This window comes from Amblyomma maculatum, chromosome 2 (genome assembly GCF_055883805.1).
Source record: "Amblyomma maculatum isolate TAMU_Amacu chromosome 2, ASM5588380v1, whole genome shotgun sequence".
In the NCBI taxonomy this organism is placed as follows: domain Eukaryota; kingdom Metazoa; phylum Arthropoda; class Arachnida; order Ixodida; family Ixodidae; genus Amblyomma; species Amblyomma maculatum.
The window spans coordinates 169,204,596-169,230,237 of record NC_139345.1 but is presented as its reverse complement, the minus strand read 5'-3'; positions in this window follow the sequence as shown (position 1 = coordinate 169,230,237).

Here is a 25,642-nt window from a genome sequence, read left to right as displayed (position 1 = left end):
ATCCTGGGCTCACTGCTTCAAGGCCAACGCTTCGAGAAAGTGCGCGTGTCAGTTGCCTGCAAGACCGGCGCCACGGAGGCATTACCCACTTTCACTCCAGCCGGAATCTTCGCGACAAGCAGCAACACACGCCTGCAACACACGCCTGTCGCGTCTTCGCTCCGGCGACTGCTCGCGGACGCACTGAAAGACGAGTGGGCGGCGGCTTGCCGCCTATTGATCTCTCGGGCAGCACTAAACGACGGCTCATCGATTGCGAAGCAGCCACCGAGACCGCTGTCAGGAGTCGCTCTGCCACCGCTTGGCCCGGCCACCCTTTTCCTCCTGCGTCACTTCCTCCCCCACTGCCTCCAGCACGCCCCTTCAGCCAGCGTTGCCTCCATCTCTTTTTCTCTTCTCCTCCCTACCGCCTCCGCAACTACACGGCTCGCTGTCCTCCCGTCGCACGACAGCGGACACAGTGACAAGTCGGCCTTCCCTAAGTTGACGTGTGCGCTTAAGCGACTAATTCTTCCCGCCATGATGCCATCAACACATCAGACAGTATGAACGGCGACTGTGGCGACAAACAAATCACAAAACAACTCTTATGTGTTAGTAGTTGTAACCACATCATAAATAGACCATAGCACTTGAGCCGAGCATTAAGCGACTTGTCAGGTTGAGAACCTGACAATTCTAGTTTATTTGTTGCAGTGCGCTAGCAGTATACATGTTGGAAGAAAACTTTGCTGATACGTGAAGGCTCTCGCCCGACATCCCTAGTCCGGGATGCCATTAGCATATGCTGCCCGTTCAACGTGCTTTTGCTGTTTTCAAATGTCCGAGATGGTTTCCCGGTGACCCCACTCCCCTCGCCGCCAGCAATCTCCACATCATCCTTTTTCAACCCTCGGTGAAGCAAAAAAAAAAAAAAAAAGCAGACAAAAGGCGCTCTCCGCTAAACATGATGACGCGCCCTACATCATGGCTCCGCCTTGGAGGTGCAAACAAATCCTGCGTGGCCCATATAAATAACCTTACTGGCCAGAAAAAACAAGAGCAGGAACATTTTCCCTCCGATAAAATGTAACAACTATTGCAAAAACCGGTGCCGCTGTGTCCCAGCGCCCCAGTGCATACCTGATTATGGGCCCAGTATGAAGCTGGAGACTGGGCGTACTGGAACGCGGCATACTGGCACGCGCCGCACTGGTCACCCGGAAAAAAAAAAGCGCCTCGGATAAGAAGTAAAAGCTAAAAAGTAATGAAGCATCTCAACTACATTAAAAGCTAAAAAAAAGTAAAAAAATAAAATCAAAGCTAGGCGAAAAAAAAAAAAAAAAACTGCAGCACTAGCACGCTTCGAACTCGGTATAGCTCTGACCCGTAGCTTTCTACGCTAACCACTCGGCCAGGCCGAGACTTTTTTTTTCTTTATTGCATGGGAAAACTTCCGCAAAAGCAAAGGAAAAACTCCATTTACTTAAACATGTCCATGTCTAAAGTTACCGGGCTGCTTAATACGAGCCCGCCAGATCCCTAGCCCGACAATGCACCATCATCAAAACATCAAAATTCTGGGAGGCAAACACATCCATCTCGATACAGCATTCAGTTTGGAGGTTCTATGTTACATATGCGTTTTGTCATAACGCTAATTTTCATAGTGGCAATAGCATTTTTTTTCGGGGGCCTAGCTGTATATGTGGCCAACTGTATATTAAATAAAAGTGCATAAAACAACATACAAGAAAAAAAAAGCCAAAATGAACACTACGTCAATTTTTTCCCCTCTTATCTCACCGAAAAAAAAAAACGATATTTATTTGAAAGAAAATAATATTAGAAAAAATGGACATGGGCAGGACATGTAGTGCGAGGAGAGGATAACCGATGGTCGCTGAGGGTAACAAACTGGATTCCAAGGGAAGGAAAGCGTAGCAGGGGGCGGCAGAAAGTTAGGTGGGCGGATGAGATTAAGAAGTTCGCAGGGGTCAAGTGGATGCAGCTAGCACAGAACCGGGTTAAGTGGAGAAATATGGGAGAGGCCTTCGCCCTGCAGTGGGTATAGTCAGGCTGATGATGATGATGATGAATATCAACCCCCTCCCCCCCCAAAAAAAAAACGGAAATTATGTTTGAAAATAAACACCGAAAAACGTCAGCCGAATTCTCAGAAAATAAACACCTTACACATAAGCCATCTGGCCGAGTGCGGCCGAGGTCTGCTAGCGTAGTGTTGGGCGAATCCACCAGGCGGCGTTATTCCTTTCGCATACCTGCACTCAAGCATATATAAGTGGACCGCTAAATGTTTCCTGCTGCTTTCTAATCAGTCATATCTACAATTGCATTATTATTATTGCACATGAATAAAAAAATGTGAAAAATCTTTATGTTTTTCTTTGCATTAGTAGCTGTTGGCTGCCTTTCTATGTATCTCAACGATGCACCTGATTTTCCGTCCGGGATCTTTGTAAGGCAGTTGTAAGCATACGCGTACGTATACGCTGACCTTCAAAGCCAGTTAACGATGCTTTGAGTTCCATGGCGCGAGCACGGCTTGTCGAAGCAGCTTCCTTTACAGAAAATTCTACGCCACAGAAACCGAGCAGCAGAGAAAACGTCGTTTAGAAAAGCACCCGCCTGGTGATCTAACCGCTGACGTCCGCGTGAAATTCCGATGCTCAAATCTCCACTGTTACGGTTACAGGAGTACGTTTAATAACGACTGTCGTATCGCTTTTGTGACTACTTCGCTGGCGACGTATACAAGTGCGGCGGTACTAATCGAGGGCCGTTCCCGAAGTGAATTTTCGTTGTTCTTCTCGAAATAGGTTCTTCTCGGTGACTTGAAGACGTGGCAAATTGCACCACAGGTGCGCCCCGTCCAAGGCGGTGATCAGAGACGATGAAAATTCACTGGCGTAGTCGACGAAAACCCCATGGTAGCACAGGGGAGAGCCCGCTCGTATCTAAACCCTTATTAAAAGGTTTGAGCCGCAGTTTTTCTATAGGGTTCGCCTTCGTGGTAGCGTTGGCCTGTTCTTGCTCTGCGCATGTATGGGTCTGTTGCAGAAAACTGACTGCAAAGAACGATCTAAAAGCACAGTGAACGTGACTTCAGTACGTGCTAGCATTCTTCAATGAATTCGTAAGATAATTCCTCTATTCTATGAATCATCCACTCGTTTTTTTGTTTTTATTATCCGTATTTGCATGTAAACTCGAAAAAAAAAAAGAGAAAATTCTTCCTTCTAAAAGCTCGTGACCGCTTCGGTTTTGTTTCCGTCTTCTCGGTACCCTCGAATAAAAACATTTCTTTTAAGAAGAAGCGATGCAATTTATCACCTAGATTATACGTTTAAAATACATGCGACCACAAAAGACGAAAAGGGGGGGGGGGGGGGGGGAGGGGGAGACGTAACCACCCTCACTCTGACGGCATTGTCGTCTCAGCCATACAGGTAGTCTGGGCTCTGGTAGGCCCGTACACGCTGGCAAAGTCGAGCGGGTCTCCACGGCTGCTGCAGTCGCGCTTGCCAGCGACTCGCAACTCACGTCGCGTTGGGCCGCGGAAACGGCTACCAGTGTTATCAAGGCGAAGTGGAAGGAGGGGCGGCGTATTGGAGGGGCAGCAGCAGCAGCCTGCGTCCGCGGCTCGCAGGCCCTGGCGGCTCTAATTGTTTCCCGCCGAGTGCCGCCACCGGTGAGCGCCCTGCGCGGGCAGGGAGGCGAGCTTGCGTGCGTGTCTCGCCGCTAATGAACGACCGGGCCGCCGCCGCCGCCGCCGCCTCCGGCTGCTGTGCCGCAGATACCTGCCCTCCCCTGCTGTCTCTCGCAATCTCGCTCGACTGCCGCGGTCTGCAATTTGGACGGGCCGCGCAGCGGTGCAGGCTCGCCTGGCGCACGGCTATCCGCGAGGGTTTGCTTCCAGCTAGGGAGAAAAAGCGCGGTAAATCGCGCTCGCCATGTAAGCGGAAAAGTGTGAAAATGTTGCGCAAGTTACGTTTTGTGTCGGCTATCTGTTATGCGCTGCTCTCTCTCTATTTGCCGGGCGCTCCGTAGAGTCGCAGTTGAGTTTCTGTGGCCGTGATGACAATCGTTCGACAGGAAAATGCTTGTTTCTATTCGTTTTCTTTTTCGGCCCCTTGATACAGACTCGCGCAAGGGAAAGTATTCACTTCATCGCGGTTTCCTTGTAGAAGCGGCCCCTCGTGATGATGTATACTTGTAAGCATCATTAACATTTTCTGCAGTCTACAAAAGTTTTGTTTTCAATGAAACATTTGGAAGTTTCGTTAAAACGCGGTAATCCATCTCTGCAGAGCAACACTAATTGCCCTGGGAGTCACCCTATTTTATTCCTGAATGTGGCCTTTTTTTTTTTTTTTCTCCAAGCCGGTAAACAATGTCTTTTTTTTTTTTTTTCCTAGTTCCAAACTCCTGCCCTCGTCGCTCTTGAGACTTGCATTTTGGGTATTTACGACACCCTCGAAATCTCCTCTTGTAAAAGATTGCTCCTAGCCTCACAGGCGCCAAGTGGCCGGCTATCCTGCTCGAAGGCTGACTAGTGGCTCGGGAACTTTTACCTCCCCTGCACCTACACGCGTGTGTGTGTGTGTGTGGGGGGGGGGGGGGCAGAAGCCTGCTCCAATGAGATCCTCCGTCGAGAGCTCCAATCGTCATCCGTGCCAACGTGCCCAGCTTGGTATAAGCCCAGCAAAATGCATCCATCCTCTTTCAGAGGCTATCGTGATGAAGCGGCCGCTTAAGTAATGCACTGCTCTAATCGCGCACTGCAACAAGAGGACGTATAAAAAATAAACGATACTCAATTAGGCCGTCAAAACGCGAACTATTAACAGTTCAGTAAGTGATAGTGATGTACTCTGGGCTTTTTTCATTCTTTTTATAGACGACTCGAAATATACGAAATGTCTCCGTTGCATAAGGCTGGGAACCTCGTGGTACCGTTAGAAAATCTATTTCATTCCATATTTCTGTGCTCCCTTATGGTTCATATGTTGTTGGGCGAGAAATGCTTTTAAATAGTACTAGCTTTGAATACAAACCAGCAACATAGGAATAAAAAGGGAAACGGGAAAAGGGGGGGGGGTGCGAAAGAAGGGCTGTAAGAGCGTGAATTCGCTCACTGCAACCACTGGTTCGGAAACGCGAAGTTAATATTTGTATTCTGGAAAACTGGGATGTTCTTATTTTCTTGAACAATCTTCCAAGTACTATTTGGTTCAGTATCATATCCTCACCCTCAAACCAAGCAAGATGTTTTCTGGTAGTACACTTAAATATAACTGTTGCTGAAAACAAGAAACAGAAAATTGACATCGACAAAGAATCTCTTCCAGCGATCGCCCACCACAATGAAGCCTAATTGCGAAACGCCTGACACTAGTTTCTTGCATGAGGAGTGTGGGCGGTTCCTGTGCCCGAGGGAGACACAAGACACACACGCAGCGGGCCGTGAAACCAACATCTTTATCTCACAGAGGGCAGGCAGGTCCGTCCTGGCAGATCCGGGGGGTCAGGGGTCGTCGTCGGGAGAGCAGCCAGGAAGCGGCCAGCAGGAAGAAGAAGCGAGAGCGAAGCGCCGGTGTCCCTCGTTTTATGGGGTCCGAGCGAGGTACCGGCTTCCCCTCGGCAGCAGAGGGAAGGAGTAGCGCAAAGGAGTGCCAGGAAGCGGCGCGCCCTTCAAATACGATGCGGTGCGTGTTGTGAAACAGACAAATGTAACGGCTGCAGGCCTCCGTCTTTTCAGCCAGCAGCGACCTTCTCAGAAGAAGCGAAGCCGACAGGAAGCGTCGAACATGAAAAGGGCGTTCCCGGTCGTGGGGGGCAACGGGAGCGCTTTCCACGAAGGCTACTCATGGCGAATTCCAATCGCAGAACTGGAGCAGCGCGCACGCTCCATCACAGAACGCCACAATCCGGCGGAGAGCACGCTCCCAGACTCTGCGTTTCGAATACTCTTGCTCCGGCCGGAGCAAGTAGGTGGCGCTCGCGAGCAAACGGAGACGGAGAACGTACCCATCATTCCTTGTACTTGCCCGCGCTTTTCGTGGGCTCGCGTCGTCTGCTTTGCAAGCCTGCAGCCTTTCTTCCCTTTGATATGGAGGTTACACCAGCCGTTTACGCAATTATATCCTCCTCGCTCGAACAGCCGAGCGCGGACACACACGGTAAGACTCCTTCAGCACTTTCTTTAATATGGAAGAAAACTTCGGTTCACGTACCGAATGTTTGCAGTCTTCCAGAGCCAAGCTGTAACGTGCGCGGCTTTGAGTTTACACGGACGATGGACATATAAATAGTTGATTCTTGATTCTTCGACAGATGAGTCGGAACTGCTTCTCTCCGACTCGCTGTCTTCAAGCAAAGCGAGCGCAAGATCGCGACGCGAATCACCATCCATGGCGGCGGCAAATACTGATCGTCTGCTATGGAGCGGCGCGTTGTAGAGACCAGCCCAACGCGGCGAGCCACCGGAAGTGGATGCGCTAGCTAGCGCATGCGCAAGCGTCGCTCGGAAAGTTACGTCACGCAAACTTCCGGTCGGTTCCTCCGATTTCGGCGGAGCAGTTTTGACTGCTCCGCGGAGCGACCCTTGCTCGGCAATTGCTCCTGTTCTGCGTTTGGAAGACGCGATCCGTGTTCCGAATCTGCGTTTGGAAGACAATTGCTCCGAAAGGAGCAGAAAACGTTGCTCTGGAAGTGCTCCTGCTCTGCGATTGGAATTCACCATCACCAACGCCGCTCTGTAAACAGCCGCGCTCATAAATTTTGAGACCGCGGCGCCGGCGCAGGGCTGTCGGAGCTGAGGAGGCGAGCGCCAACAGTGACCGGGAAAGGAGGAAGACGGCGGCCAAGCGTTTCAAGTCGGCGACGCAAGCCAGAAGCTTTTTTGTATCCCGTCCCTTTCGGACGTGCCATGTATTCGTGTGCAATATAGTCATCTGTTTTGTTTTCCTCTAAAAACGTAGTTGTCTCTTTACTTTTGTCTAATGTCGAACCCAAGCTCAAAAGTTATCTCACATATTGGTGCCGAAACCCGGGAATTAGATCAAAGTTTCTTGTGAGCCTTTCATCATTGTGTGTGAGCGGACGACATCGTACCGGCTGCCCTCTAGGAAAAGCCTCAACGAAGACAAGGGTGAAGTGACCGAGAACCATGGAAAAACTTAAAGTGAAGAGGAGAGCGCGGCGGGGACAAAATACAGTCCTGATCAAGGAGGTCGCAACAGCAGTCCAGAGCCGGGATGCCAGCGTCGAGACCCTGACAACTCTGTTGTACCGACTGGAATGCAGTAATAACGAACTGCGAAAAATCAACGAGGAGTTAGAGGCTTCTATCCCAGAAGAGACGTTCGAGTCGGAATGCATCGAGACCATCCAATACGACGACAGAGCGATTCACGCCATCGGACAGCTAAAAGGAAGAATAGCTGCAGTGGAGACGACTACGGCTTCATCGCGCGACGTGGCCACGACACAAGCGATAACATCAGCGCCGCCACAAACCGGGATCAAGCTTCCAAAGCTGCAACTGCAGACATTTAACGGTGAGCTGTCCAATTGGCAACCATTTTGGGAATGCTACAGGAGCGCTGTGCATGAAAATGAGGGCCTCTCCAAAGCTGAGAAAATGCACTATTTGAGAACGTTGCTCTCCGGACCCGCCTTGGCAGCCATCAAGGGACTGCAGGCCACAGAAGCATGCTACAGCGATGCTGTAGAAATACTGACAAGAAGGTTCGGCGACAAGAGTAGAATTGAGCAGGAGCACCTCTCAAGATTAAGAGCATTGCCCGCTGTTTTGTCATCAAGTGATATGTACGGGGGCTCCGCCGTCTGCATGATCACGTGCAAGCTCACGTTAGCGGACTAAAAGGACTAGGAGTCAGCCCATCAACATACGCGGCAATGTTGACTGAAATCATTCTGTCGGTTCTGCCGAGAGAGCTAGTAGTCGAATTTCATCGACAGGCTAGCCGAGCGACAAAGAAAAATGCCGAGCTCGAAATGGCCACTGGTTCCTCAGCGACGACAAGCGAAAAAAGCGAGGAAAGACTTAAAGAAGTGTTAGAATTTCTCCTATTGGAAACAGAAAGCAGAGAGAGATGCATGGGAAATGCCAATGTTGTGCATGAAAGTCACAAACCCAAGCGCAGTACCCAAGACGACCGCCAAACCCGCGTACGGAAATTCTCCCCGACTGCAAGTGACGCGGTGCTGCATGCTAATTCTTCCAAGGCCGAAAACTGTTTCTTTTGTGCATCTCAAGAGCACAATACAGAAGGCTGCCCATCAGCCCTCTCCATCGGTGAAAAAAGGAACAAACTAGCCAAGGCAAGACGATGCTTTCGCTGTACAAAGTGGGGCCACCAAGCTAAAGACTGCCGACGACAGATTAGTTGCATGCACTGCAAAAAGCGGCACGCGTCGTCAGTTTGCAATCCCAATTGGATATCGGGCAGCAGCATAACGAAAGCAGGAGAGACAAATATGGCACCTGCTCATACCACAGCCAACGTACACGCTGCTATTGGCAAAGAAGAAAATAAAGAGGTGGCTCTGCAGACGTTCCGCGCATGGGCTGTTGGGGACAGTATGCAGGGATACATACGCGGAGTGTTGGATGGAGGAAGTCAGCGCACCTTTATCCGAGAAGACGTCTCAAAAACGCTGAAACTGAGAGTCTTGGGAGAGAAGGACTTCCAACTAAACACATTCGGCGGGGCGAACACAGATGTCCGAAAATGCAGAGTTGTTGAGCTTCGCCTACGGGGACAGTATGACCAAAACGAAACGAAGGTGGACGCTGTCGAAGTACCATTTATATGCAGCGATGTTATGCAGGTCCCAGTGGAGCACAACTTTGTACAAGAGATGGAGAAGAATGGGGCATTGATAGCCGACAAATTTCTATGCACCGGCATGCCAGCAGTGCCTGGCATTGGCATACTAATCGGGTCAGACCACCTGTGGAGATTCGTAACAGGAGAACTTCGCCGTTCCAAAGAGGACGAAGGATTAACTGCCGTGAACACCACCTTAGGGTGGACTTTCCAAGGTCCTTTCAACGTCACCAGCGCATTCACTTTGGTAACGAACGTGTGTGTGCTGAAAATTGGAATCGAATCCGCTGACCAAATTACACTACAGAAATTTTGGGAGTTGGATGCAATCGGCATTAACGACAAGCCTGAAAATCAAACATGTGAACCGTCAGCTCTAGATATTGCACGGACAGGCGACCGCTACGAGGTTGCGCTGCCATGGAAAGAAGACTGTGCTGAGCTGGCGGATAACAAAGTTATGGCGGTGCATCGACTAAGCAGTTTGACAAAGCGCCTTAGTCGCAACAAGGAAGTGATGCAAAAGTACGACTCAGCAATTAGAAGTTACATGGAAGCCGGACACGCGGAAAGGGTTCCTCAGGGAACGAAGACCGGCCATGTGTATTATATGCCACACCAACCAGTTTTCAGAAATGAGTCGACCACTACCAAACTGCGCGTAGTGTTCGATGCCTCATCGCACGCTCCCGGCAAAGAGTCACTGAACGATCATCTAGAAAAAGGGCCGAAACTGATCAGTGACTTAGTACGCATATTAGTGCGATTCCGCCTGCATGAGGTGGCACTTGTTGCCGATATAGAGAAGGCATTTCTGCAAATCAGTGTCCGACCTGAAGACCGAGATGCATTGAGATTCCTTTGGTACAGCAGCCTACCTATTGCCGGAGAACCATTGCCCAACGTAGAAGAATGGAGAATGTGTAGAGTGCCGTTTGGCACTACAGCAAGCCCCTACCTTCTCACAGCCACACTTCTCCATCACTTCGAGAAGGAAACGGGCGCTCTGAAAGAAACAGCAAACATACTGAAGGAATCATTCTATGTGGACGACTTGGTAACGGGAACGAAATCGGACGGCGAGGCACTCAACATAGCAACGGAATCAGCAGACATAATGAAGAATGCCGGAATGCGCCTGCGAAAGTGGACCTCAAATTCGGCCGCAGTACGAAGTGCCCTGAGCAGTGAGGACTGTGCTGCCTCTGACGAGACACATAAGGTACTTGGCCTTCACTGGGTGCCCGCGAATGACAGCATGACAATATCGCTCACAAGCGTGCTAACTAACGTGAGCACAGGCAACAAAACTAAACGTGCGGTATTGCAAGCGTCATCAAGAGTGTTTGACCCATTGGAGCTTGTGTCTCCATTTGTCGTCCGGGCAAAGATATTATTTCAGAGAATGTGGGAAAAGGGGTTAAGTTGGGACGAGCCTTTGCCCCTTGATTTGGAAGCTGAGTGGACACATTGGTGTTCAGATCTCGTGAAGCTCAAGCAACTACATTTCCCACGCTGCATCGTGCCCAATAATGGAATTTCCTGGCAGTTGCACATTTTCTGCGATGCAAGCCCACAGGCTTACGGCACCTGCGCCTACTTGAGGATTCAGGACGACAACGGGAAGGTGAGCGTCAGCCTTCTTTTTGCAAAGTCAAGAGTAGCACCTCTGAAAGCTCTGTCTTTACCTCGACTCGAATTAATGGCAGCCCTGATTGGAACAAGAATGGCAACATATTTGCACGATATAGTCCCTCAGAAAGTGGAAACGTATTTTTGGTCTGATTCAACAATTTGTCTACATTGGATCAAGAGCTCAGCCAAAAACTGGAAGCCTTTTGTGCGGAATCGAGTTGAAGAAATACAAAGTGCCAGTCACCCAGAACAATGGACCCACTGCCCGGGTGCGGACAATCCAGCCGACTGCCTCACTCGAGGAATGAAAGCAGAGACACTCTTGACAAGCAGATATTGGTGGAACGGTCCTGATTGGCTCGCTAAATCCGCAGGTAACTGGCCATCGAAATGTCTGCTCGAGTGCGACAGCGTACTCGTAGATGACGAAAGAAAGAAGCAGTCGAGCCAGCTCCTGATTGAGGCATCGCATTTGCCACCTTTATTACAGGCAGACACTTTCAGCAATTACACTCGCTTGCTGAGAGTCGGTGCATGGGTGATGAGATTTGTGAAAAACTGCCGCACTGAAAACAAAACCACTCATGCATACCTCACAACAGCGGAGATACGTGACGCTGAAAAATACTGGATAAGGCTGGCTCAGCTGGAGTGTTTCCAGTTAGAGATGAATGCTCTGTCTCTTGGGGAGAACCTACCGACATCATCGCGGATACTACAATTCAAGCCCTTCCTTGACGCAGACGGTTTGATACGTGTAACTGGCAGACTTCAGTTTTCACCATTTCCTGAAGATATCAAGCACCCAGTGCTTCTTCCAAGAGACCATGCGATCACAAAACTTGTCATACAAGCAGCTCACCTGCGGACCCTCCACGGTGGGCTACAGACAACGATGACGGAACTTCGCGAGAAGTTTTGGATCAAAAGCTGCCGACAAGTAGCGAAGAAGATAATAGCCAGGTGTCCCGTTTGCCTCCGAGACCGAATAAAGCCGGTGACCGCTCCAATAGCGCCTCTCCCAAGTGATAGAGTGAGTGGTGGCCATGCTTTCGATGTCACTGGCATTGACTTTGCAGGACCATTATACACAACGACCAAGAAAGTTAGCTCCAAAAGCTACATTGCCCTTTTTACCTGCGCTACAACGAGGGCAATTCATTTGGAGCTTGTCTCCAATTTAACTACAGAGTGTTTTCTGTTGGCCTTGAGACGGTTTGTTGCTCGAAGAGGAATGCCATCGGTCATTTATAGCGACAACGCATTGACATTTAAGAAGGCATCAAAAGACATCAAGACACTGTGGAACATTGCTCGCAGTAGAGAAACGCAGGACTACTGCAGTTCACGTCAAATCAGCTGGAAGTTCATAATTGAAAAAGCAGCCTGGTGGGGAGGCTGGTGGGAACGGATGGTTAAATCCGTAAAAATCGCCCTACGGAAAATCCTCGGTCGTCAGAGCCTCTCCTTCGAAGAGCTTGCTACCGTACTGACCGATGTAGAAGTCACCATAAACTCCCGACCGCTAACTTACACGACAAATGATCCGGGTGAGCCACCTATTCTGACGCCGTCACATTTGTTGACTGGCAGGAGGCTGACTTCCCTCCCTGAAACACGCTCAGCCCGTGTTCCGTCGGCCACTGCTTCGGACATTACTCGTCGCTTCAAGTATCGACAATCTATCGTCAACTCATTTTGGAAGCGATGGCGAAGAGAGTACCTCTTGCAACTACGGTCGGCTCACACAGCGGCAACAAGTCCGGCCAACACCCTGCAAGTAGGTGACATCGTCATTGTCCACGACGATAATGCACCAAAGCACATGTGGCGCACCGCTCGCGTCGTGGAACTTTTCAAAGGTCGAGATGGCCACGTGCGTTCTTGCGCCATAAAGATGCCATCGGGAACGCAGCTACGGCGACCGGTGCAACTCCTTTACCCTCTAGAGACGAATGTAAAATTAGTATACTCATTTGGGGGGGAGTGTGTTGTGAAACAGACAAATGTAACGGCTGCAGGCCTCCGTCTTTTCAGCCAGCAGCGACCTTCTCAGAAGAAGCGAAGCCGACAGGAAGCGTCGAACATGAAAAGGGCGTTCCCGGTCGTGGGGGGCAACGGGAGCGCTTTCCACGAAGGCTACTCACCAACGCCGCTCTGTAAACAGCCGCGCTCATAAATTTTGAGACCGCGGCGCCGGCGCAGGGCTGTCGGAGCTGAGGAGGCGAGCGCCAACAGTGACCGGGAAAGGAGGAAGACGGCGGCCAAACGTTTCAAGTCGGCGACGCAAGCCAGAAGCTTTTTTGTACCCCGTCCCTTTCGGACGTGCCATGTATTCGTGTGCAATATAGTCACCTGTTTTGTTTTCCTCTAAAAACGTAGTTGTCTCTTTACTTTTGTCTAATGTCGAACCCAAGCTCAAAAGTTATCTCACAGTGCGCGACAGGAGCGATAATGTACCGTCCAAACTCAATTGCCCAAAAAACTGTGACATATGCGGCGCCTTTGCTTTCCTGTTGTGGTTTCTACGTGGTCATAGGCCACCCGCGGGTTCGAGCGTCGCGCGAGCCGAAGCCCCGATCAGCCGCCACCACGCGCACACTGAAACACCGCAGCGCGCACTCAACCTCCACAGGGAGGAGAGCACTTCGCTGCAAGGACACAACCCTTACAAAAATGTCTATGATCACTTTATGCAATGTCTTTAGGCAATATGATCATAGAAGCTATCGACCATCAAAAGAAAGTCTTTAGAACACGTATGATCTATGTATGACCACCCTTCCGACAATTGGCCACCGTGATTGAATAGAATGTATTTACATAGAACGTATTTATACCTCCTATGATTAGCCTATTGATAGCGTATATGGACACTGTAACGACTGTGTTCCGATAATTGGCCACCGTTATTTTAAAGAATCGTGTTCATACAAAGTATTAATATCTTGTGTTATGCTAACTATATTTCAAGTGTCCAATAATAATGTGTATTTTACTCACTGTTCACATGCGTGTAATATTTCGTGAAGTGAGAGTGGTGAAAGAAACAGATGCAAATTCATAGCTTCATTTATTGCACAAACCCTTGACACAGAAACACTTGGTTTCCGATGGCAAAGACATTGTGTGTTTGATGTAGCGGCCATATCAAATTTATCATGGTGTCACCTAGAAAAGAAATATACATGCTCAAAATTTCTCTGCCAATTTCACACGCTTTGTGCTAGCATCACACACGTCTCTCTTCACTCAGATGCCTCTTTTTCTTCAAAATATGCTAACAGGTTTCCAACCACTTTCTGTACAAACTATACTGCAAAACACCCTCAGGAGATAGAGACTATTGCTGTGTTTAGTCGTATTCCTTTTGATCCTCTAGGGGCCCAGGAAACAAAGGAGTGAAATTTACACGCCAGTATGCTTGGTCATCAGATAAACTCTCTCCTCTGCCATTTGCTACATCAAGCAAATACACATGTTGAACAAAACTTGAAGTTGGGCTAGATGGTGCATTGTAACTTGACTGAAGATAAAGCGCACGGGAAGACACACACTAGAGAAGAAGACACAGGACACGCGCTAACTCACATCTGGTTTATTTGCACAGTACATAACAATGCACAGTACATAACAATCACATAAAGACAGAAAAAATATAAGGAATATTACAAAACATGATCAAGGAATATTACAAAACCCGATCAAGAACACTGATCTCTGCCTTCCAGAGCCGCACCGACGTATCGCTGACACACCTATCTCCCCTTTTCCCGATATGGAATGCCTCCAAAAGCTCACGCGCTGTCTTATCACGGCCTCTGCCCAGAATCTTAATGTCAGCCAGTCGCGGCTCGCACGCAGTGCAGTTTGCGCAATGCGCTGCCAAATTTGTCCCTCCACTCATTAAAGCCCGCAAATGATCCCCTGCTCGATCATTAATACAGCGCCCGGTCTGGCCAATGTAGGCCTTCCCACAGGTCAGCGGGATCTCATATACGACCCCCATGCAGCAGTCGACAAACCGCTTAGAATGTTTTTTCTCACAACCGCTCGGTTTTCCAACACGCGAAATGCGTGAGTAAAGCTCCGCCATCTTCTTCGGAGCGGAGAACACCACCGGCACGCCATGTCTGTTCACCACTTTCTTCACGTGGTGCGCAACCTTATGCATATACGGTACCACAACAGGTTTGGCCGTATTTCTCAGCGAAGCAGTTTTCTTCCCAAAAGCAAGCGAGCCATGTTTGGGAAGAAAACTGCTCCGGTGAGAAATACGGCCAAACCTGTTGTGGTATCGTATATGCATAAGGTTGCGCACCACGTGAAGAAAGTGGCGAACAGACATGGCGTGCCGGTGGTGTTCTGCGCTCCAAAGAAGATGGCGGAGCTTTGCTCACGCATTTCGCGTGTTGGAAAACCGAGCGGTTGTGAGAAAAAACATTCTAAGCGGTTTGTCGACTGCTGCATGGGGGTCGTATATGAGATCCCGCTGACCTGTGGGAAGGCCTACATTGGCCAGACCGGGCGCTGTATTATGATCGAGCAGGGGATCTTTGCAGGCTTTAATGAGTGGAGGGACAAATTTGGCAGCGCATTGCGCGAACTGCACTGCGTGCGAGCCGCGACTGGCTGACATTAAGATTCTGGGCAGAGGCCGTGATAAGACAGCGCGTGAGCTTTTGGAGGCATTCCATATCGGGTAAAGGGGAGATAGGTGTGTCAGCGATACTTCGGTGCGGCTCTGGAAGGCAGAGATCAGTTTTCTTGATCGGGTTTTGTGATATTCCTTGATCATGTTTTGTAATATTCCTTATATTTTTTCTCTGTCTTTATGTGATTGTTATGTACTGTGCAAATAAACCAGATGTGAGTTAGCGCGTGTCCTGTGTCTTCTTCTCTTGTGTGTGTCTTCCCGTGCGCTTTATCTTCAGTCAAGTTACACATGTTGAGCGGCAACGTATCAGTACGTATACATACATTTTGGTGCATGCTACCAGCAAGTGATGCCACTATGCCTGTTTGTTCTCATTTTTCCTGAGTGATGCCTATGTTAGCCATAGCAGATGACACACACACCTAAGTAATTACTGAAGGAGACCAGCTACACCAAGCACCTAGGTGAATACAAGAGCAATAATAGGGAATGATGAAGTATATTATAGTTACCCTACTATATGCAGTCACACATACTTTTTGCTACATATGCAGGTAACAAGTCTCAATAGTGTATTCCCAGACAGTAAGAAAATAAGAAAGTGCCACTCATGCCCATCTTTTCCTTTCAAGAGCTTGTCACCAAGGTAAAATCTTTATCACATATGAAAGCATAATTTAGAATACCTTTCTTTTATAAGAAGTCCACATGGATGCTGAAGAAACTACGCTGCTATGTCGCACTGCTACTTGTCCCGGAAGTCAGGTTGCCTTGTTACTTGTCGGCACAGACCACGGCAACAGGGTGTCTCCAGATATGGTCGAATGAAGCAACAAGAGGACTGCATATACATATGAGAACACTAGTCAGAACAGCACGAAGAAAGATTTTTTGAATAATAAAGGAAAAGTCAAATGCACAAGTAAAAGAAACATAGGAGGAGTATTTCATATGGTTGCTGAGTGACATTATGAAAAGCCCAGAATTGGAAACGCAATGCTCCACTGAGGAAAATTACATAATCATAAAATACATAAATACATGATAATCTAGGTAATCTCGGGAATAGTGGCAAGTCTTATGTAGGCACTATCTTTTGGAGATACGTGGAAAGACAAGTCAGATGGGGTGGTAAAAAATGACTGGTTTGGTTTATATGGTTTAACATCCCAAAGCAACCCAGGCTATGAGAGATGCTGTAGGGGAGGACTTCAGAGCGTTCGACGAGCTGGGGCTCTTTAACGTGCACTGACATGGCACATGACATGAATGCCTTTTTGCTTCAATTTTGGGCTTACTGCTGAACTGGTCGTACTCAAAATAGGTTGGCGCTACTTTTATTTAAATTTAGACAAGGTCCTTTTGAGGGTACAAGACTTGCATGTGTCCCAGACACATTCAGGGAGACACGCTAGCCCTGTACAAAGGCTTAAAAAGTGGAGAGCTTGTCTCATTAAAACCCACCCGGCCCCGCATAATCACTTTTTAGTACCTAGTATTGCCTGCTTTGGCTCGTCAATAGTAGGCTACCGACAATAGGAGCTAAATTATTTCATCCTTAAGAAATCATACAGCTTACTGCTGGAATATGCAGTCACACATAATTTTTGCTACATATGCAGTTAACAAGTCGTAATAGTGTATTCCCGAGAGTAAGAAATCAAGAAAGTGCCATTCATGTCCATCCTTTCCTTCAAGAGCTTGTCACCAAGGTAAAATCTTGATCACATATGAAAGTCAAATATAGAAGAAATACCTGTCTTTTATAAGAATTCCACATGGATGCTGAAGAAACCATGCAGCTACGTCCCACTGCTACTTGTCCCGGAAGTCAGGTTGCCTAGTTTTTACTTGTCGGCACAGACCACGGCAACAGGGAGTCTCCAGATATGGCTCAATGAAGCATCAAGAGGACTGCATATGCATACGAGAACACTAGTCAGAACAGCAAGAAGAAAGTTATTTTGAATAATAAAAAAAGGAAAAGTCAAATGCACAAGTAACAGAAACAAGGAATACTTCATATATGTTGCTGAGTAATAGCATAAAAACAGCACAGAATTAGAAATACAATGCTCCACAGAGGCAAACTACAGTAAAATGCTTGTGCACAAAATTCTCTTCTAGAGTGGAAGATTCAGTGATATATGCAAGGGGTTACGTGTATCTATTGTGCATGCATACGGTGCTATAGGAATACATTACTGTCTGGGAAGTCAACCTCCACACCACCAGGTATCAAACTATTTCAGGAGTTTCTGAAAGATTTCTATGCAATAACAGGAAGATCTTTCACTATCAAACACAGTTGCAAACAACACTAAAATCTAATGAGCCCATGTATGTTCCTCTTAAAAATGTGCGGACGAAGGAAATGTAGTTGCTGCTCCTTTTATTTATTTACTTGTAACTAATACTGCATCATTTCCAGCTATTGCATGCGTGAACACAATGCAAACAAACAATAGAGGTGAGCAAGCTTATCTAAAGATTTAGAATGACTTTTTGTAATAAAATGAACAGAACTCCTTTAACTAGCCATGTACAGGAGACAATGCATGTACTAAAGCAGAGCTGCACAGATTTAAGAGCCTTAAAAGCTCTAGCAAAACACCCTTCTTGTCACTGTTGCCTTTTCACAAACACTACAGGCTGGCCGAGAGCTAGTTTTGATACAATACCTCTAATTATCGCATTCACACTGATCACTTTTTCAAATACATTGATAAACACAGGTACACATGGCTGAGCTTTCAAAACATCATCTGTTGGACAAAACCCTCATTATACTCTTGGATAGGTCTGAAAATAAAGATCAGCATGGCGAACAGCCATTCGGCGCTTCCATGCGCTATGCAAGCTTAATAGCCTTATCATATCTTACAGAACACTGTTGTAATTTTCAACACCTGAGAACCAAATTCCATGGGAGTTTAAAAGGACATCTTTGAGCAAAGTTCACTGTAGGATATTGACCCCAAAAACCCAATCACAACGATCTATGAACACATGTTCGACAGCCTCTGGCTTTCTGCACAAAATACAGTTCACACCCCATGGCAGAAAGATCTCTCTCTGCCATCTATGTTTATCCAGGCAGAACCCAAACATGTAATTTAAAAAAGAAGATTTTTAGCAGGCTGTAAAGGCATTCGTTTTACATGTTAGGATGCATTATTATTTGATAAACACAAAAGGGCCGCCTCACTGATACTTCCCTTCGTCTTGCAGCCCACCCCTTCTGTAACAAGCCCCCTCATGTTTGCAGAACTCAAAAACACACAAAACAATTAAACAAAAAATGTTCTCCAACAGATAAATATCAACATATTACTTTTGTTATGGCTAGTAACTATTTGGCTCTAGGGTTAACGATGCATTTATTTAGGTTGTGAATAAAATGAGTTCGAAAGTTAATTGCAAATCTTGGTGACTAGCAAGAAAGTAAATATTTGTGTATATGTTGCTTTGAGCCAAGTAAATGTTCTCATTTAGTCACAGAAAAACAGAATACCACTTGAACGAACGTCACTTTGACGATGTATTCAGTTGTACGAACTTTATTAAATCCCCCCAATGAAGCTCTATTGAACACTATGCAAACACACTTCATTTTAACAAACTTCAGTTATTGCTCATCTCAGTTCAACGAACATTTTCCGCGGTGCTATCCTGTGTCTTCAAAGTCATACTGAGCGCCTAAAAAAGCACAGTCCGCACTCTTTGTAGCATATTTTTATGTTAAGAACCACTCTTCATTATCGCGTGAAGAAAAGTGGCCGTTATTTAGCTTTAAAGTGAATTGGCTGTCTAAACTAGCTTGTGACCAGATGAATCCATAGCTGTCTTTGCACGCTTAATTAGCTGTACAGTCATAGCCAGTCAAAGCCAGATCTTCAGCCCTACTAGGCCCTTTAGCTCCAAGAATTGCGAATGTGTGCATTTTGGTTAACCATGATCTGCTTGGAGAAAATGACAGCCTTTTCTTCTCAGCAAGCCGTTGTGATAGGCAAGATTCTCAGGAGCTTGCACAGTAATCGAGTTCAAAACCACTGTAGTCCTTTCAAAAGTGCTGCAAAAGGTTGCGCATTCTTCACTTGCAAATCAGCGCAATGACAAATAAATGGGCCCAGATAAGATTTGAACAACCTAAAAATCTGTGACAGATTTTCTCTTCTTGGGCTCCAAGATTACCTCGGAAGGAGACTGCAGCCATGAAATTAGGAGACGCCTGCTTCTGGGAAAGAGAGCAATGGTTAGCCTTGACCGCCTAGTAAAGAGCAGAGACATTAGTCTGCCAACCAAGATCCGTATAACTCATGCTATGGTCTTTCCAGTTGAGATGTATGGATGCGAGAGTTGGACTGTGAAAAAGGCTGACCGCCGAAGAATTGACGCGTTTGAATTGTGGTGCTGGCGAAGACTCTTGAGAGTTCCTTGGACTGCCAGAAGATCAGATCAGTCGATATTATCGACCATAAACCCTGACTGCTCATTGGAGGGTCAAATTCTAAAGTTAAAGCTCAGCTACTTTGGTCATCTGATGAGAAGAGAGGAGTCGCTGGAGAAAGATCTGATGTTGGGAAAGGTTGAGGGTCGCCGGAGAAGGGGTAGGCAGCGATGGCATCCTCGAGGCACTGCAGATGAAGTTATGTGATGTTAGGAAGATAGTGAGAGACCGGAAAGCGTGGCGTGACATTATCCATAGGGTCATGAAGAGTCGGACACGACTGAACGACTGAATTGAATATTTCTTGAAGCTAATGGAAACAATCTTCACGCATTTATTTCAGTCCAATAAACTTTCATTTCAACAAACTTTTTCCTAAGGTCCCTTGAACTTTGTTCAAGTGAAGCATCACTGTATGTGTACATATGCTGAGTCAGTCTAAATAAACAGTAACTGAATGTCAGCATGAACATGCACACATATGCACAGTGCAGTCAGCTATATTATGAAACTATGTTTGTCACTGAGCTATTAAAACACAGGTTTACTCAATTTTGCCTCAACTAGAAATAGTAGGTACTACTGCAATAAAACGGCTAAGTATTGTGGTTTCTACGTGGACATAGGCCACCATCCACCGCGGGTTCGAGCGTCGCGCGAGCCGAAGCCCCGATCAGCCGTCACCGCGCGCGCACTGAAACACTGCAGCACGCACTCATTCTCCACCGGGAGGAGAGCACTGCGCTGCAAGGACACAAACCTCCAAGTTCACAAAGGAGACGTTTATTGCAACGCCATCCTCCAGCGGCACACACACACACACACGCACGCACACACATACACATATATACAAACGCACATACACCTATATACAAACGCACATACTCAGTCAACGTGTCAAGGGAGCGCGCGAGGAGCAAGGCTCCCCTGCGCGCACGAAGTGACACGGAGTGCGCGCCGCAAGCACGCAAGGGCGTGCTGTGATCTCTCTCTCGCAGTGACCAAAGGGTTCCTTTGGGAGAGAGTGGGCAACCACCGCAAGGTACGCCTGTCGCGGATCGTTGGATCACGATCGACAGGCTCGAGTTGCGCTCTCAGGTACGACCCGGAGCAGACGAACTCGAGTACACACTGGTCTGCGCGGACAAAGGCCGACAGACAAGAACAGTTGCGTACGCACCTTGCGATGTCTCGGAGGGGTCTCTCTCTGAGCTCCGCTCGGACGGTCGCGCGAGCGCGGCTGTCGAAGCGGTGCTGTGTTCCCGCCAAAAGGCGCCAATGAGAACAGCCACTGGGACGCCAGGGCGGAGCTGTGGCCCGAACGACATTGACAAGTCGTCCGAGCCCCTCTCCGCCGCCTCAGGTGGGAGAAAGGGAACGAGGAGAACAACTGGGAAGCGGGCGGCGGCCGCGCAAAGGGCAGCTGCAGCAAGCCCGAATCCCACATCCTCCTCTCCTTAATTGCCCTCCTACCCATCAGTGAAAGGACGCGGCAGGTCCCCAGCATGAAGAAAAGAATGCTATCCTCACGCAACAAGTCAACTACACTTCAGTTCCAGCAAGAAAGATCTCGAAAAGACACACTCAAGAAAGACAAACATTAGCAAGGCGCGCAAAAAAAAAATGATCAAGATGACATGAAAATAATGTACAAAGTTCCAGAGGCTAAGTAACAACGACTATGTACAGAACACAACTATGTACAGAACAACTATGTACAAACACAACTATGTACAGAAGTCCCAAAGATCGTCGGTGCAGCTCAGGGAGCCTGCGGTGACTCACCGCTCGTTGACTTCTGGGTGGCCAACGTTCACCCTTGGCTGCGAACGATCTCGGTCGGTGGTGGTACAGGTTAGGTGCAGGGACAGCGAACACGCCGGAGGGGCCCCAGGCGTGGAAAGTCCGTGACTCCGTGGCGATCCAAGGCGCACACGGGAAGACCACGTGGGGCTTCCTTTCCACCGCGCTCCGCACACGCCGGCAAACACACATGGCGCGACGTCGTCGCCTCCACGCCCAGGCACGCACACGCTCAGCCACTCACACACCAAAGGGTGATGCCGACCTTCCGCGGCGAAACTGTCCCGAGCACCTTCGCAACCAGGGCGGCCTTGGGTGAAAGGGGCATCGTCCATGCTCCCCGTCCCCAAACAGCCCCAACTTCATTTCCACACACACCGAAAAAGCCGCGCGTCGGGGCTGCCTAATGAGCAACCCTTGCAGTTTCAAGAAGAAAGAGGAGAGATGACACGCTGTACAAAAGAAGGCACTCACTGTACAATATTTACAAGATAAGAAGCAAGAATGGAAACAGAAGAGAGCGAAAAAATGGGAACAGAGGCACACACACACACAAAAATAATAATAAAGCACACAGGCTGGAACTGAGCGAGCCAGAAAAGGGGGAGACAAACCTTGCTTCCGGGTAGGGTTGAACGAGCAAGCTCGCTCGGTGAGGCGGTATGCCTTCGGTTGCGGAAAAAGCCCGTCGTCCGGCATCAATCACACAGGTGAACGTCGCCTCACCTTGTACCCGTGCGGGGCACGGCTGCGTTCCACCGCATCGGTTGTGCCTTGGCACTTGCCTGTGGTGACAATGGGCACCAGCGCAAGCTCGTCAGACCGTTACGCATGGGCCTTCAGGTCTGCGATGTAGGCACGGCTGGCTTTCCCCATAGGGGGATTCTCCAGCAATGAGCCCCTGCTTGTTACTGGGGAAATGCCCCATGAAATCGCAGGTGGCCATCTGCCACGGACGCACACTGTCAGTTGGCTTCGTCATGCCCGGTGGCTTGCCACCCCTCGACTTCTCCATTTGACAGACATGGCAGGAACGGCAACAGCGGAAAATGTCGCGCTTCATGCCGGCCTGCAGTCACCGATTGACTCAGTTTCTTGAAACCCTGGAGCCACTCAGATGACCAGCCAATGGTTTGTCGTGAGAGAAACGCAACAGAGCGCCGCTCAGACATTGGGGAATAGCCACTTCAAATGGTTCATGGACTCATCATCCGTGGCTATGTATTTCAGCGCGTGCCCGTCATGGCCCAGCAAATATGAATCCCCGGGGCAAGCCGCGACACACGCTGGCTCGTGCCACCCTGCGCCCGCTCAATACAAGTAGCGCAACGGCGCTGCGCCCGCTGCAATACAAGCAGCGTAACGGTGCTCCGTCTCCCAGAGACCGTCGCTTACATCGCGACAAAACGGGTCATTTTGCTGGACCGTCGTAGCTCTTCGTGGCTGAAAACGATCCCAGACATCCCAAAGGAGAGCCTGGTTTCGTCCCCCCGCAGGTTCGCAGCAAAACTTCCGCTGACATCGGCGTTTCAGATGTGCTCACAAAGAGCTTTCACCCTCGCCTGCTTTGCGAAGCGCTGCTTACCCGGATAGCGGAATGGGGAACCCGTCTGCGGGCGTCCCCTCCGTGCCGATCTGCGGCTCGTCCGCTGTTTCGCCCCCTTCGCCAGCCGGTGTAAAGACGCCGCCGCGGGCGAGTGGGGCACGGGATAGCGCGTCAGCTACCACGTTCGTTCTCCCCTGTAGAAACTGCACCAAAAGTCGAAATGCTGTACCAAGATAGAATGGCGCGCCAGCCGGCTCGCAAGCTCACGGAGCCGCATCAGCCAACTGAGCGCGCTCTCGGTGCGGTTTCCAGAGGGAGCCCGGCCGACGCCTCGCCCTTCCCCGAACAGAAATGACTGCAAGCGGGGTACGGGTGCTGTTGTGCGGAGATGCCGGCAGTGGCGGCGTCGCGCACATTGCTTCCGCAATGGCGTAAAGCTGAAACAGCGGAGGCATATGGTCAACGGTCACACCGCAGGGTGGTCCGAAGAACCATGTTCGTGTTACAGTGCCTTTGCCGAGTGCCGCGCAGGGGGCGGCAGGCATGGCGCATGAGCTTGATCGTCAAGGCGACCGGCTCGGCCGATGTGCTGTCCAACGACTCATGGAGCCAGGGACAATTCACGGTGGGCGCCAGTTGTGGTTTCTACGTGGACATAGGCCACTAACCACCGCGGGTTCGAGCGTCGCGTGAGCCGAAGCCCCGATCAGCCGTCACCGCGCGCGCTCTGAAACACTGCAGCGCGCACTCATTCTCCACCGGGAGGAGAGCACTGCGCTGCAAGGACACAAACCTCCAAGTTCACAAAGGAGACGTTTATTGCAACGCCATTCTCCAGCGGCACACACACACACACACACACACGCACGCACACACATACACATATATACAAACGCACATACACCTATATACAAACGCACATACTCAGTCAACGTGTCAAGGGAGCGCGCGAGGAGCAAGGCTCCCCTGCGCGCACGAAGTGACACGGAGTGCGCGCCGCAAGCACGCAAGGGCGTGCTGTGATCTCTCTCTCTCGCAGTGACCAAAGGGTTCCTTTGAGAGAGAGTGGGCAACCACCGCAAGGTACGCCTGTCGCGGATCGTTGGATCACGATCGACAGGCTCGAGTTGCGCTCTCAGGTACGACCCGGAGCAGACGAACTCGAGTGCACACTGGTCTGCGCGGACAAAGGCCGGCAGACAAGAACAGTTGCGTACGCACCTTGCAATGTCTCGGAGGGGTCTCTCTCTGAGCTCCGCTCGGACGGTCGCGCAAGCGCGGCCGTCGAAACGGTGCCGTGTTCCCGCCAAAAGGCGCCAATGAGAACAGCCACTGGGACGACAGGGCGGAGCTGTGGCCTGAACGACAGTGACAAGTCGTCCGAGCCTCTCTCCGCCGCCTCAGGCGGGAGAAAGGGAACGGGGAGAACAACTGGGAAGCGGGCGGCGGTCGCGCAAAGGGCAGCCGCAGCAAGCCCGAATCCCACACTGTAAACCAATTACAATTATACGTCCAACGAACGCCTATAAGAGGCAAACGATGAGACATATATCTAAGAGACCCTCTAATTTTTTTTTTTTAATTTGAAAGCCTTTCTTGGCTCATAAGCTGGGGAAATGTCCCCAGGAAATTTCCGCACAAAGTGAGAGAAAAAGAATCTGTCTCCGCAGGTAATCGAGCCGCTATTCCTCCGATCCCCAGGCGAGCGCGCAACTACTACGCCGCGCGTTTTTTTTTTATTTATTTACCGTGGTATTTATTTATTTATTTATTATTGCCCTCAGAGCCAAAACCCTTACAAAGGGGAGTGGTTACATAGAATACAAGGCAAATACAATACAGTGAATGTTATAAGAATGCAAGTCAGTTCCCTCAGAATAACAAAATTAACTAGTGCATCGTGAAACTTTTGTTATCTTCAATGGTTTCAATGTCGGAGGGAAAGCGGTTCCACTCGATGGATGTCCGGGGAAGGTATGACTGAAAAAAAAGCAATTTGGTACAGCATTCAGTGGTTCCGACCTTGTGACGATGATCGATGCGACGGGAAATGTATTCTGGCGGTGAGATGAAGTCGTCGTGTAGTGTGTCGTGATAATATATCTTACGGAATACAGTTAAGCGATTGATTTTCCTGCGAGATTGTAAAGATTGTAAGGAGATCGAGCTATATCCATTAATTACAAAGTAATCAACCTGTAGCCGAACAACTCCAATTTAAATATACAACACCACAAAACATGCCTTAACGCAACTTCATTAAAACGGTGGCAAGGAAAGACAACACGTTAATAATTGGAGCCAGTCCTGTGGATAGTCACTATCTTCGTAAGCGTCTCTCAGATGGTGCTTCATCTGGCCGGAATGAGTATACTGTGGGAAGCAAGAGGCTCAGTATTCCGGTCCAACGTGTGCGTTTTCCACAGGCTGTGTAGTCCAATTAAGGATACCAACACTACTCGGGGATCGTGCGCAACCGATCGTAATTCCCCATGCCTAGTGGGAGGATGAAGTAGCACTGACAATGCGATCCCCTTAGTAATACTTTTATTGATGATAGTAGTAGTGATGATAATGACGCTGCAGTTAGTAATAATGATGATGATGACAGTAGCGATGGCAGTGATGACGCATTTAGTAGATAATCATGATAGGATCGATTGGGATGATGATGATGATGATGATAGTATAGA